The sequence below is a fragment of the Arachis ipaensis genome, chromosome B4 (genome assembly GCF_059453495.1).
Source record: "Arachis ipaensis isolate K30076 ecotype BB chromosome B4, ASM5945349v1, whole genome shotgun sequence".
NCBI classification, from domain to species: Eukaryota; Viridiplantae; Streptophyta; class Magnoliopsida; order Fabales; family Fabaceae; genus Arachis; species Arachis ipaensis.
The window spans coordinates 53776220-53787675 of NC_142439.1; the positions used below are offsets into that span (position 1 = coordinate 53776220).

At 38.7% G+C, this 11456-nt stretch overlaps 1 non-coding gene across 1 annotated transcript; it reads right to left on the bottom strand.

Moving 5' to 3' along the window:
- Positions 1-1428: 1428 nt before the first annotated feature.
- Positions 1429-1536, bottom strand: LOC148567611 (small nucleolar RNA R71). The gene has a single exon (XR_015882729.1). It is a non-coding gene; the product is annotated as a small nucleolar RNA R71 (small nucleolar RNA).
- Positions 1537-11456: the final 9920 nt, after the last annotated feature.

Genomic DNA, 11456 nt, shown 5'->3' on the forward strand with positions numbered 1-11456 from the left:
AAAATTCAATTGTCTCTTATGAGTCAAATCAAATTTTCAATTTAAAAATCTTATCTTTTTCAAAATCTTTTTCAAAAAGCAAATCTTTTTCATTTTTCTTATTTATTTTCGAAAATTTTAAAAATATTTTTCAAAAATCTTTTTCTTAATTTTATATCATATTTTCGAAAATATCATCAACAATTAATGTTTTGATTCAAAAATTTCAAGTTTGTTACTTACTTGTTAAGAAAGATTCAAACTTTAAGTTCTAGAATCATATCTTGTGATTTCTTGTGAATCAAGTCATTAATTGTGATTTTAAAAATCAAATCTTTTTCAAAACTAATTTCAATCATATCTTTCTATCATATCTTTTTAAAACATATCTTTTTCAAAAATGTTTAATTTTAAAATATCTTTTCTAACTTCTTATCTTCTTATCTTTTCAAAATTGATTTTCAAATCTTTTTCAACTAACTAATTAACTTTTTGTTTGTTTCTTATCTCTTTCAAAACTACCTAACTAACTTCCCCTCTCTAATTTTCGAAAATACCTCCCTCTTTTTCAAAAATTCTTTTTAATTGTTTTCAATTTTTAATTTTAATTTTATTTCATTCCTAATTTTCAAAAATTACTAACTTTTTTTCAAAAAAACTATTTTCGAAATCTAACTTTAAATTTTAATTTTTAACTTTCGAAAACTTCCCTCTCTCCCATCTCCTTCTATTTATTTATTACTTACTAACACTTCTCTTCATCTCATATCTCTGCTCCCCTCACCCTTGTGTTTGGATTCTCCTCCCTTCTCTTTTTTTACATTACATTCTTTTCTTCTTCTACTCACACAAAGGAATCTCTATACTGTGACATAGAGGATTCCATATTTTCTTTGTTATTCCCTTCTTTGTCATATAAGTAGGAGCAAGGACAAGAACATTCTTATTGAAGCAGATCCTGAACCTGAAAGGACTCTGAAAAGGAAACTAAGAGAAGCTAAAATATAACAATCCAGAGACAACCTTATAGGAATTTTTGAACAAGAAGAGGATATGGCAGCCAAAAATAATAATAATGCAAGGAGGATGCTCGGTGACTTTACTGCACCAAATTCCAATTTACATGGAAGAAGCATCTCCATCCCTACCATTCGAGCAAACAATTTTGAGCTGAAACCTCAATTAGTTTCTCTGATGCAGCAGAACTACAAGTTTCAGGGATTTCTATCTGAAGATCCTTTTCAGTTCTTAACTGAATTCTTGCAGATATGTGATACTGTTAAGACTAATGGAGTAGATCCTGAAGTCTACATGCTCATGCTTTTCCCTTTTGCTGTGAGAGACAAAGCTAGAATATGGTTGGACTCTCAACCTAAGGATAGCCTGAACTCTTGGGATAAGCTGGTCAAGGCTTTCTTAGCCAAGTTCTTTCCTCCTCAAAAGTTGAGTAAGCTTAGAGTGGATGTTCAAACCTTCAGACAGAAAGAAGGTGAATCCCTCTATGAAGCTTGGGAGAGATACAAGGAACTGACCAAAAAGTGTCCTTCTGACATGCTTTCAGAATGGACTATCCTGGATATATTCTATGATGGTCTGTCTGAATTAGCTAAGATGTCATTGGATACTTCTGAAGGTGGATCCATTCACCTAAAGAAAACGCCTGCAGAAGCTCAAGAACTCATTGACATGGTTGCTAATAACCAGTTCATGTACACTTCTGAGAGGAATCCTGTGAGTAATGGGATGCCTCAGAAGAAGGGAGTTCTTGAAATTGATAATCTGAATGCTATATTAGCTCAGAATAAAATATTAACTCAGCAAGTCAATATGATTTCTCAAAGTCTGGATGGAATGCAAGCTGCATCCAACAGTACTCAAGAGGCATCTTCTGAAGAAGAGGCTTATGATCCTGAGAACCCTGCAATAGCAGAGGTAAATTACATGGGTGAACCCTATGGAAACACCTATAACCCCTCATGGAGAAATCACCCAAATTTCTCATGGAAGGATCAATAAAAGCCTCAACAAGGCTTTAATAATGGTGGAAGAAACAGGTTTAGCAATAGCAAGCCTTTTCCATCATCCACTCAGCAACAGACAGAGAACTCTGAACAAAATACCTCTAATTTAGCAAACTTAGTCTCTGATCTATCTAAGGCCACTCTGAGTTTTATGAATGAAACAAGGTCCTCCATTAGAAATCTGGAGGCACAAGTGGGCCAGCTGAGTAAGAAGATCACTGAAACCCCTTCTAATGCTCTCCCAAGCAATACAGAAGAAAATCCAAAAGGAGAGTGCAAGGCCATTGATATAACCATCATGGCCGAATCCAAGGAGAAAGGGGAGGACGTGAATCCCAAGGAGGAAGACCTCCTGGGACGTCCAGTGATCAATAAGGAGTTTCCCTTTGAGGAACCAAAGGACTCTGAGGCTCATCTAGAGACCATGGAGATTCCATTGAACCTCCTTATGCCATTCATGAGCTCTAATGAGTATTCCTCATCTGAAGAGAATGGGGATGTTACTGAAGAGCAAGTTGCCAAGTTCCTTGGTGCAATCATGAAGCTGAATGCCAATCTATTTGGTAATGAGACTTGGGGAGATGAACCTCCCCTGTTCACCAATGAACTAAATGCATTGGATCAACTGAGATTGCCTCAGAAGAAACAGGATCCTGGAAAGTTCCTAATACCTTGTACCATAGGCACCATGACCTTTGAGAAGGCTCTATGTGATCTTGGGTCAGGAATAAACCTCATGCCACTCTCTGTAATGGAGAAACTGGGAATCTTTGAGGTACAAGCTGCTAAAATCGCATTAGAGATGGCAGACAATTCCAGAAAATAGGCCTATGGACAAGTAGAGGACATATTAGTAAAGGTTGAAGGCCTTTACATCCCTACTAATTTTATAATCCTAGATACTGGGAAGGATGAGGATGAATCCATCATCCTTGGAAGACCCTTCCTAGCCACAGCAAGAGCTGTGATTGATGTTAATAGAGGTGAACTAGTCCTTCAATTGAATGAGGACTCCCTTGAGTTTAAAACTCAAGGACATCCTTCTGTAAACATGGAAAAGAGGCACAGTAAGCTTCCCTCAAAACAGAGTCAACCAGAGCCCCCACAGTCAAACTCTAAGTTTGGTGTTGGGAGGCCACAACCAAACTCTAAGTTTGGTGTTGAACTCCCATATCCAAACTCTAAGTTTGGTGTTGTGGAGTCTCAACAATGCTCTGAACATCTGTGAGGCTCCATGAGAGCCCACTGTCAAGCTATTGACATTAAAGAAGTGCTTGTTGGGAGGCAACCCAATTTTTATTTATCTAATTTTATTTTTATTTTTATTGTTCCTTCATGTTTTATTAGGTTCATGATCATGTGGAGTCACAAAATAAATAGAAAAATCAAAAACAGAATTAAAAACAGCAGAAGAAAAATCACACCTTGGAGGAAGGACTTACTGGCGTTTAAACGCCAGTAAGGAGCATCTGGCTGGCGTTCAACGCCATAATAGAGCATGGATATGGCGTTACACGCCTAAAACAAGCAGCATCCTAGCGTTCAGACGCCAGGAATGCACACTGTGGAAAGCTGGCGCTGAACGCCAGAAACAAGCATAGAACTGGTGTTCAACGCCAGAAATATGCTGCATCTGGGCGCTGAGCGCCCAAAACAAGCATGGAGCTGGCGTTCAACGCCAGAAACATGCTACATCTCGGCGTTGAACGCCCAGAACAAGCATCAGTTCGGCGTTTAAACGCCAGAATTGCATGCAAAGGTGTTTTACATGCCTAATTGGTGCAAGGATGCAAATCCTTGACACCTCAGGATCTGTGGACCCTACAGGATCCCCACATACCTCCACTCACCTTACCTCCTCATAATCCTATATCACCCTTCCCCACTCACATCCATTACTCCCCTAAAACCATCATACAACCTACCTACACCCACCCACTCAAATTCAAACCATCAACTCACCTCCATATCTTCTTCTTCTTCTACTATTCTATCTTCTTTTGCTCGAGGGCAAGCAATATTCTAAGTTTGGTGTGGTAAAAGCATAGCTTTTTTGTTTTTCAATAACCATTAATGGCACCTAAGGCCAGAGAAACCTCTAAAAAGAGAAAAGAGAAGACAAAAGCTTCCACCTCCAAGTCATAGGAGATGGAGAGATTCATCTCAAGAGACGCATGAAGAAGCTCATCACCAAGAAATCCCTGAGATGCCTCAAGGGATGCACTTTCCTCCACAGAACCTTTGGGAGCAAATCAACACCTCCCTAGGAGAACTGAGTTCCAACATGGGACAACTAAGGGTGGAACATCAGGAGCACTCAATCATCCTCCATGAAATTAGAGAAGATCAAAGAGCTTCGAGGAAGGAGCAACAAAGACAAGGAAGAGACATAGAAGAGCTCAAGGACATCATTGGTTCCTCAAGAAGAAAACGCCACCATCACTAAGGTGGACTCATTCCTTGTTCTCAAATTTTCTGTTTTTCGTTTTCTTTATGTTAAGTGTTTATCTATGTTTGTGTCTTTATTACATGATCATTAGTATCTAAGTATCTATGCCTTAAAGTAGTGAATATGAATCCATCACCTCTCTTAAATGAAAAATGTTTTAATTCAAAAGAACAAGAAGTACATGAGTTTCGAATTTATCCTTGAACTTAGTTTAATTATTTTGATGTGGAGACAATACTTTTTATTTTCTGAATGAATGCTTGAACAGTGCATATGTCTTTTGAAGTTGATGTTTTAGAATGTTAAATATGTTGGCTCTTGAAAGAATGATGAACAGGAGACATGTTATTTGATAATCTGAAAAATCATAAAAATGATTCTTGAAGCAAGAAAAAGCAGTGAATACAAAAGCTTGCAGAAAAAGCCAAAAGCTCTTAAAACCAAAAGGCAAGAGCAAAAAGCCAATAACCCTTAAAACCAAAAGGCAAGGGTAAATAAAAAGGATCCTAAGGCTTTGAGCATCAGTGGATAGGAGGGCCTAAAGGAATAAAATCCTGGCCTAAGCGGCTAAACCAAGCTGTCCCTAACCATGTGCTTGTGCACTTGACACTGAGCGGTTAAAGTCAAGGTCCAAAACAAAAACAGAGTGTGCTTAAGAACCCTGGACACCTCTAATTAGGGACTTTAGTAAAGCTGAGTCACAATCTGAAAAGGTTCACCCAATTATGTGTCTGTGGCATTTACGTATCCGGTGGTAATACTGGAAAACAAAGTGCTTAGGGCCACGGCCAAGACTCATAAAGTAGCTGTGTTCAAGAATCAACTTACTGAACTAGGAGAATCAATAACACTATCTGAACTCTGAGTTCCTATAGATGCCAATCATTCTGAACCTCAATGGATAAAGTGAGATGCCAAAACTATTCAAGAGGCAAAAAGCTACAAGTCCCGCTCATCTGATTGGACCTATGTTTCATTGATAGTTTGGAACTTATAGTATATTCTCTTCTTTTTATCCTATTTGATTTTCAGTTGCTTCGGGACAAGCAACAATTTAAGTTTGGTGTTGTGATGAGAAGATAATTTATACGCTTTTCGGCATTGTTTTTAGTATGTTTTTAGAGGGATCTAGTTACTTTTAGGGATGTTTTTATTAGTTTTTATGTTAAATTCACATTTCTGGACTTTACTATGAGTTTGTGTATTTTTCTGTGATTTCAATTATTTTCTGGCTGAAATTGAGGGACTTGATCAAAAATCAGATTCAGAGGTAGAAGAAGGACTGCTGATGCTGTTGGATTCTGACCTCCCTGCACTCAAAGTGGATTTTCTGGAGCTACAGACCTCAAAATGGCGCGCTTCCAATTGCGTTGGAAATTAGACATCCAGGGATTTCCCGAAATATATAATAGTCTATACTTTGACCGAGTTTAGATGATGCAAAAGGGCGTTGAACGCCAATTCTACGCTGCAGTCTGGAGTTAAACGCCAGAAACACGTCACAAACCAGAGTTGAACGCTAGAAACACGTTACAAACTGGTGTTCAACTCCAAGAATGACCTCTCCACGTGTAAACTTCAAGCTCAGCCCAAGCACACACCAAGTGGGTCCCGGAAGTGGATTTATGCATCAATTACTTACTTCTGTAAACCCTAGTAACTAGTTTAGTATAAATAGGACTTTTTACTATTGTATTTACATCTGGGGTTGTTTAGTTCTTAGATCATGGGGGCTGGCCATTCGGCCATGCCTGGACCATTATCACTTATGTATTTTCAACGGTAGAGTTTCTGCACTCCATAAATTAAGGTGTGGAGCTCTGCTGTTCCTCATGATTTAATGCAAAGTACTACTGTTTTCTATTCAATTCAACTTATTCCGCTTCTAAGATATCCATTCGTTCCCAAGAACTTGATGAATGTGATGATTATATGACGCTCATCATCATTCTCACTCATGAACGTGTGCCTGACAAACACTTCCGTTCTACATGCAAACAAGCTAGAATGAATGTCTCTTAGATATCTAATACAGGAGACCGAGTCCGAGTTATTAATATCTTCGTGGTATAAGTTAGAACCCGTGGATGGCCATTCCTGAGATCCGGAAAGTCTAAACCTTGTCTGTGGTATTCCGAGTAGGATCTGGGAAGGGATGGTTGTGACGGACTTCAAACTCGCGAGTGCTGGGCGTAGTGATAGACGTAAAAGGATAGTAAATCCTATTCCAGTATGATTGAGAACCTCCAGATGATTAGCCATGCCGTGACAGAGCATTTGCACCATTTTCACAGAGAGGATGGGATGTAGCCATTGACAACGATGATGCCCTTATAGAAAGCTTGCCATGGAAAGGAGTAAGACTGATTGGATGAAGATAGCAGGAAAGCAGAGATTCAGAGGAACGAAAGCATCTCTATACGCTTGTCTGAAATTCTCACCAATGAATTACATAAGTATTTCTATCTTTATTTTCTGTTTATTTATTATTATTATTCGAAAATACTATAACCATTTGATATCCGCCTGACTGAGATTTACAAGGTGACCATAGCTTGCTTCATACCAACAATCTCTGTGGGATCGACCCTTACTCACGTAAGGTTTTATTACTTGGACGACCCAGTGCACTTGCTGGTTAGTTGTGCGAAGTTGTGAAGTTATGTTTGGACCATGGTATTGGGCACCAGTGTGTTGGCGCCATTGCCAGGGAGAGAACGAACAATAAATTTTACAACCTGAGTAACAATTTCGCATACCAAAGTGCTATTTATACTAAACTAGTTACTAGGGATTACAGAAACTAAGTAACTAAGTGCAGATAGTGCAGATATCCACTTTCGAGGCCCACTTGGTGTGTGCTTGGGCTGAGCATTGAAGCTTTCACATGCATAGGCCATTCTTGGAGTTAAACACCAGCTTGGGTGCTAGTTTGGGCTTTTAACTCCAGTTTTGGTGCCAGTTCTGGCGTTTTACACCAGAAAAGGGTCTCTAGTGGGCGTTTGAATGCCAGTTTAGGCCATCAAATCTCGGGAAAAGTATGGACTATTATACATTGCTGGAAAGCCCAAGATATCTAATTTCCAATGAAATTGAGAGCGTGCCAATTAAGCTTCTGTAGTTCTAGAAAATCCACTTCGCGTGCAGGAGGGTCAGAATCCAACAGCATCTGCAGTCCTTTCTCAGCCTCTGAATCAGATTTTTGCTCAGGTCCCTCAATTTCAAGCAGAAAATATCTGAAATTATAGAAAAATACACAAACTCATAGTAAAGTCCAGAAATGTGATTTTTGCATAAAAGCTAATAAAAATATAATAAAAAGTAATTAAAACATACTAAAAACTACGTAAAAATAATGCGGAAAAGGGTATAAATTATCCGCTCATCAATAAGCTAGGCACCAATAACTTAAACCTTGAGACACATTCCTGTAGTGTGTTTGTACTAGGATATGCTTGGATGAATAGGTTCTAAGGAGTGTCTTAACACTTGGTAACTTGGGTTAACTATCCCAAATCAACCAAAAGTCCACTATCAAGAGCAACCTAGTTACAAGGTATTTAGTGACCCAAAGAGGTGCTGGGCACTAATGTCTCTAGGATGAAATTTGAGCCAAGTGTATGTAGTGTGTATGTGTTGAGGAGAGGCTTGAGTTAGTAGGTCTGAGGGGTGCTTCATCACCCAACACCTTGAGCCATCTGGGTCGGGAGTGTTGATTAAAATCTTATCTAAAAAGTTGCCTCAACACAGAGCATTGAGCTAGAATTAAAGAATAAGTTTCAAAGAAAAAAGTAAACACCAAGGATCAATGAATAACAAGGTTCATAGCAGCACCTTAGTTGGAACTTAGAGGGACATCTCACGCCTGGAAACTAATAAAAGTTGAGCTGCAAAAGTATCCTGAATGAAACATCACGAACTAAGTTTAATTGCTTTCCAATAAGGACTCATATCCTTCTCTGTTTTCATTCATTTTTCTCATGTTTTAGTGCTTGCTTGGGGACAAGCAAGATTTAAGTTTGGGATTGTGATGCCAAGGCATCTTAGGCTAGTTTCACAAGCCTTTTTCATTTGTTTTCATTAGGTTTTATGCACTTTCTTGGGCTATAAGCAAGTATTTGGGTAAGAATTGCACAAATCCTTGATTCAATTAAACTTGGTTATTTATGTGCTCTTCATAAGATTTTATGCAAATTTTACTTGATGATTGAATGATGCAAACATCTTATCATTATAAAAAACTTTGATGTAATTGTTTGATTGATAATAAGTGGAAAAGAAGCTGAGGAAGGGGAAGCAAACAAGCAACAAAAGGGCCATGAAAAGGAGCAAAAGGAAGCAACGTTGGTAGCCAAAGTTGGCTCACCAACGTTGCCTCAAACATTGATGAAGAGAAGGAAAGACAAACATTGGAGCCAAAGTTGGCCTCCAACGTTGCCTCAAACGTTCATGCTCAGAGGTGCAAAGTTGGAGCCAAAGTTGGCTTCCAACTTTGCCTCAAACGTTGGCTAAGAAAGGTGCATGGTTGAAGCTAAAGTTGGCCTCCAACTATGCCTCAAACTACTCAATTCAGGAGTTTATAGTTGGAGCAAAAGTTGGACTCCAACTATGCCTCAAACTACTAAGCAATAAGGCAATGTTTGAGCCCAAAGTTGGACCTCAAACGTTGGCCATGTGAAAGGTGCATAGTTGGCGCCAAAGTTGGACTCTAACTATGCCTCAAACTACTAAGCTCATGGTGCAACATTGGAGCCAAAGTTGGTGGTCCAACGTTGCTGGCAACGTTGAGGGAAGAAGGTACCAACGTTGAAGGGAACATTGGTGGTCCAACATTACCTCCAATGTGCTTGATAATCTTCAAGTTTTGGAGTTGGAAAAACGTGCAGTGATGCGTACACATCAATGGTCCGTATGCGTTGATGAGTATTTTAACAAGCTACGCACATGCATGGGTGACGCACGCGCGCAAAACGCTATTATGACGTGTACGCGTGGGCGACGCGCATGCGTGGGTGAGCAACATTGATGCACCAATGTTGGGTCCAACATTGGGTCAAACTTAATGGCAAATACTCCAGCCCTATTTTGCAAAGTTTGACCTAATGTTTGTGCTCAAACATTGAACCCAACGTGAACTCCAACGTCAAGTCCAACTTCAAGGCAAAATGGCACCCATGCAGAGTATGAACGTTAACTTTCAAATGTCCTCATCAACGTTACTAAAGGCCACTCTCAACTAAGCTTCAACAAAGGCCAAAGCTCACATCCAAAGACTTTAAGACTGAATGAAGAAAGTGTATAAATAGATAGAATTGAAGTTAGTTAGGACACACTGAGACAATGGGTGCATTGTAACTCTGCACAATTTTACTTTCTCTACAATTTTAGTTTACTTGCAATGTACTTTTCAATTTCAATTTCCGTTCCCAGAGCTATGAACAGCTAAACCCCTTTTCATTGGGTTAAGGAGCTCTGTTGTAATTCAATGGATCAATACTAGTTTTCATTCTTCTTCTTCTTTCTTTTCTCTTGATTTTGCTAGAAAGCTTTCGATCTTAATTCAATTGAACAATTGTCTCAACAAAAAAGTTGTTCATATTTGGATTTCCTTTAAGCTTTGAAAGAGGAATGAGGAAATCATGCTAGAAATTCTTTCTCACATTGGATTAGGTTGGGGGTTGGATGGATATCGTGACATGTATCCTACCAATACTTTGATCTATGAAGGTGTGTGGTATAATCAGAGACCATTCTTCATCTCTTTCCATGAGCAATTAAACCAAGACATTGGGCAATTGTTCAAGCTTAGAGAGATTGGTGAGCTAAGACATTAGACTCCAATCACCTAAGATTACCAAGAAGATCAATGAATGCATTGATTGAGAAAGAGATGAAAATGAACTTGATCCGAAATTGCCCTCAGAAATCGAGGTTGATTTAGGCCTGGGAAGCTCAGAAATCGCCCCCAGCATTTTCACTTTAATGAGGTCACGTGCGAGGACCGACACGTACGCGTGAGTCATGCGTACGCGTCGCTTGGCAATTTGTAATCCACGTGTACGCGTTATGTACGCGTACGCATCGCCATGCGACCTCGTCCTCACACGTGCGCGTCACTTTAAGCACTCCAAATCCTTGTTTCTTCATGGATTCTCCACTATGCATGCTTTTCTGTTCATTTCTTCCATCCAATACTTGCCTTATGACTCTGAAATCACTCAACAAATATTTCACGGCATCGAATGGAATTAAAGTGAATAAAAATTAGCAATTTAAATACCTAAAAAGTATGTTTTCACTCTTAAGCACAAAATCAAGGAGAATTATAAAACCATGCTATTTCATTGAATAAATGTAGGAAAAGGGTGATAAAATCCCCTGAATTAAGCACAAGATAAACCACAAAATTGGGGTTTATCACTTATTCGACGTACTTCAAGCTTAGGAGTAGACTTTATACGTACTTAAAGCCTTGGAGTTAGACTTAATAGGTTGTTCTCTCATAATTGTCAATATAGGGTTTGTTGACGAGGATGGTGATCTCAATTTCCCGAGTCTTAGCCAAGGGTTCTTTCCCCTTTCTTTTGTTTAGTTTTTGTTGTTTAGTTTTCTTGTATAAAAATAAAAAACCAAACCCCTTGTTCTTCAAAGCCAATAACTGATCACTTCATTGCAATTCCTTGTGAGACGACTCGAGGTTTAAATACTTCGGTTAATTCTTATTGGGGTTTGTACTCTGTGATAACCAAAACTAAATTTGATTTGAGGATTGACTATCGGTTTGGACTATACTATCAACGGAACTATTTATGGAATTTCTGAACTGGTATAAATTCTTGTATCAAATTTATGGCGCCGTTGCTGGGGAATTGCAATGGTGTTATGTTATTGGCTATTGTGAATATGTGAATATGTTTGTCTTTTGCTTATTTGTTAGTTTTTGTTAGGACTAGAATTTTGTTGCTTATTTTTGCTAGCTTTTGTTTTTATTTGCCACTATGAATTCT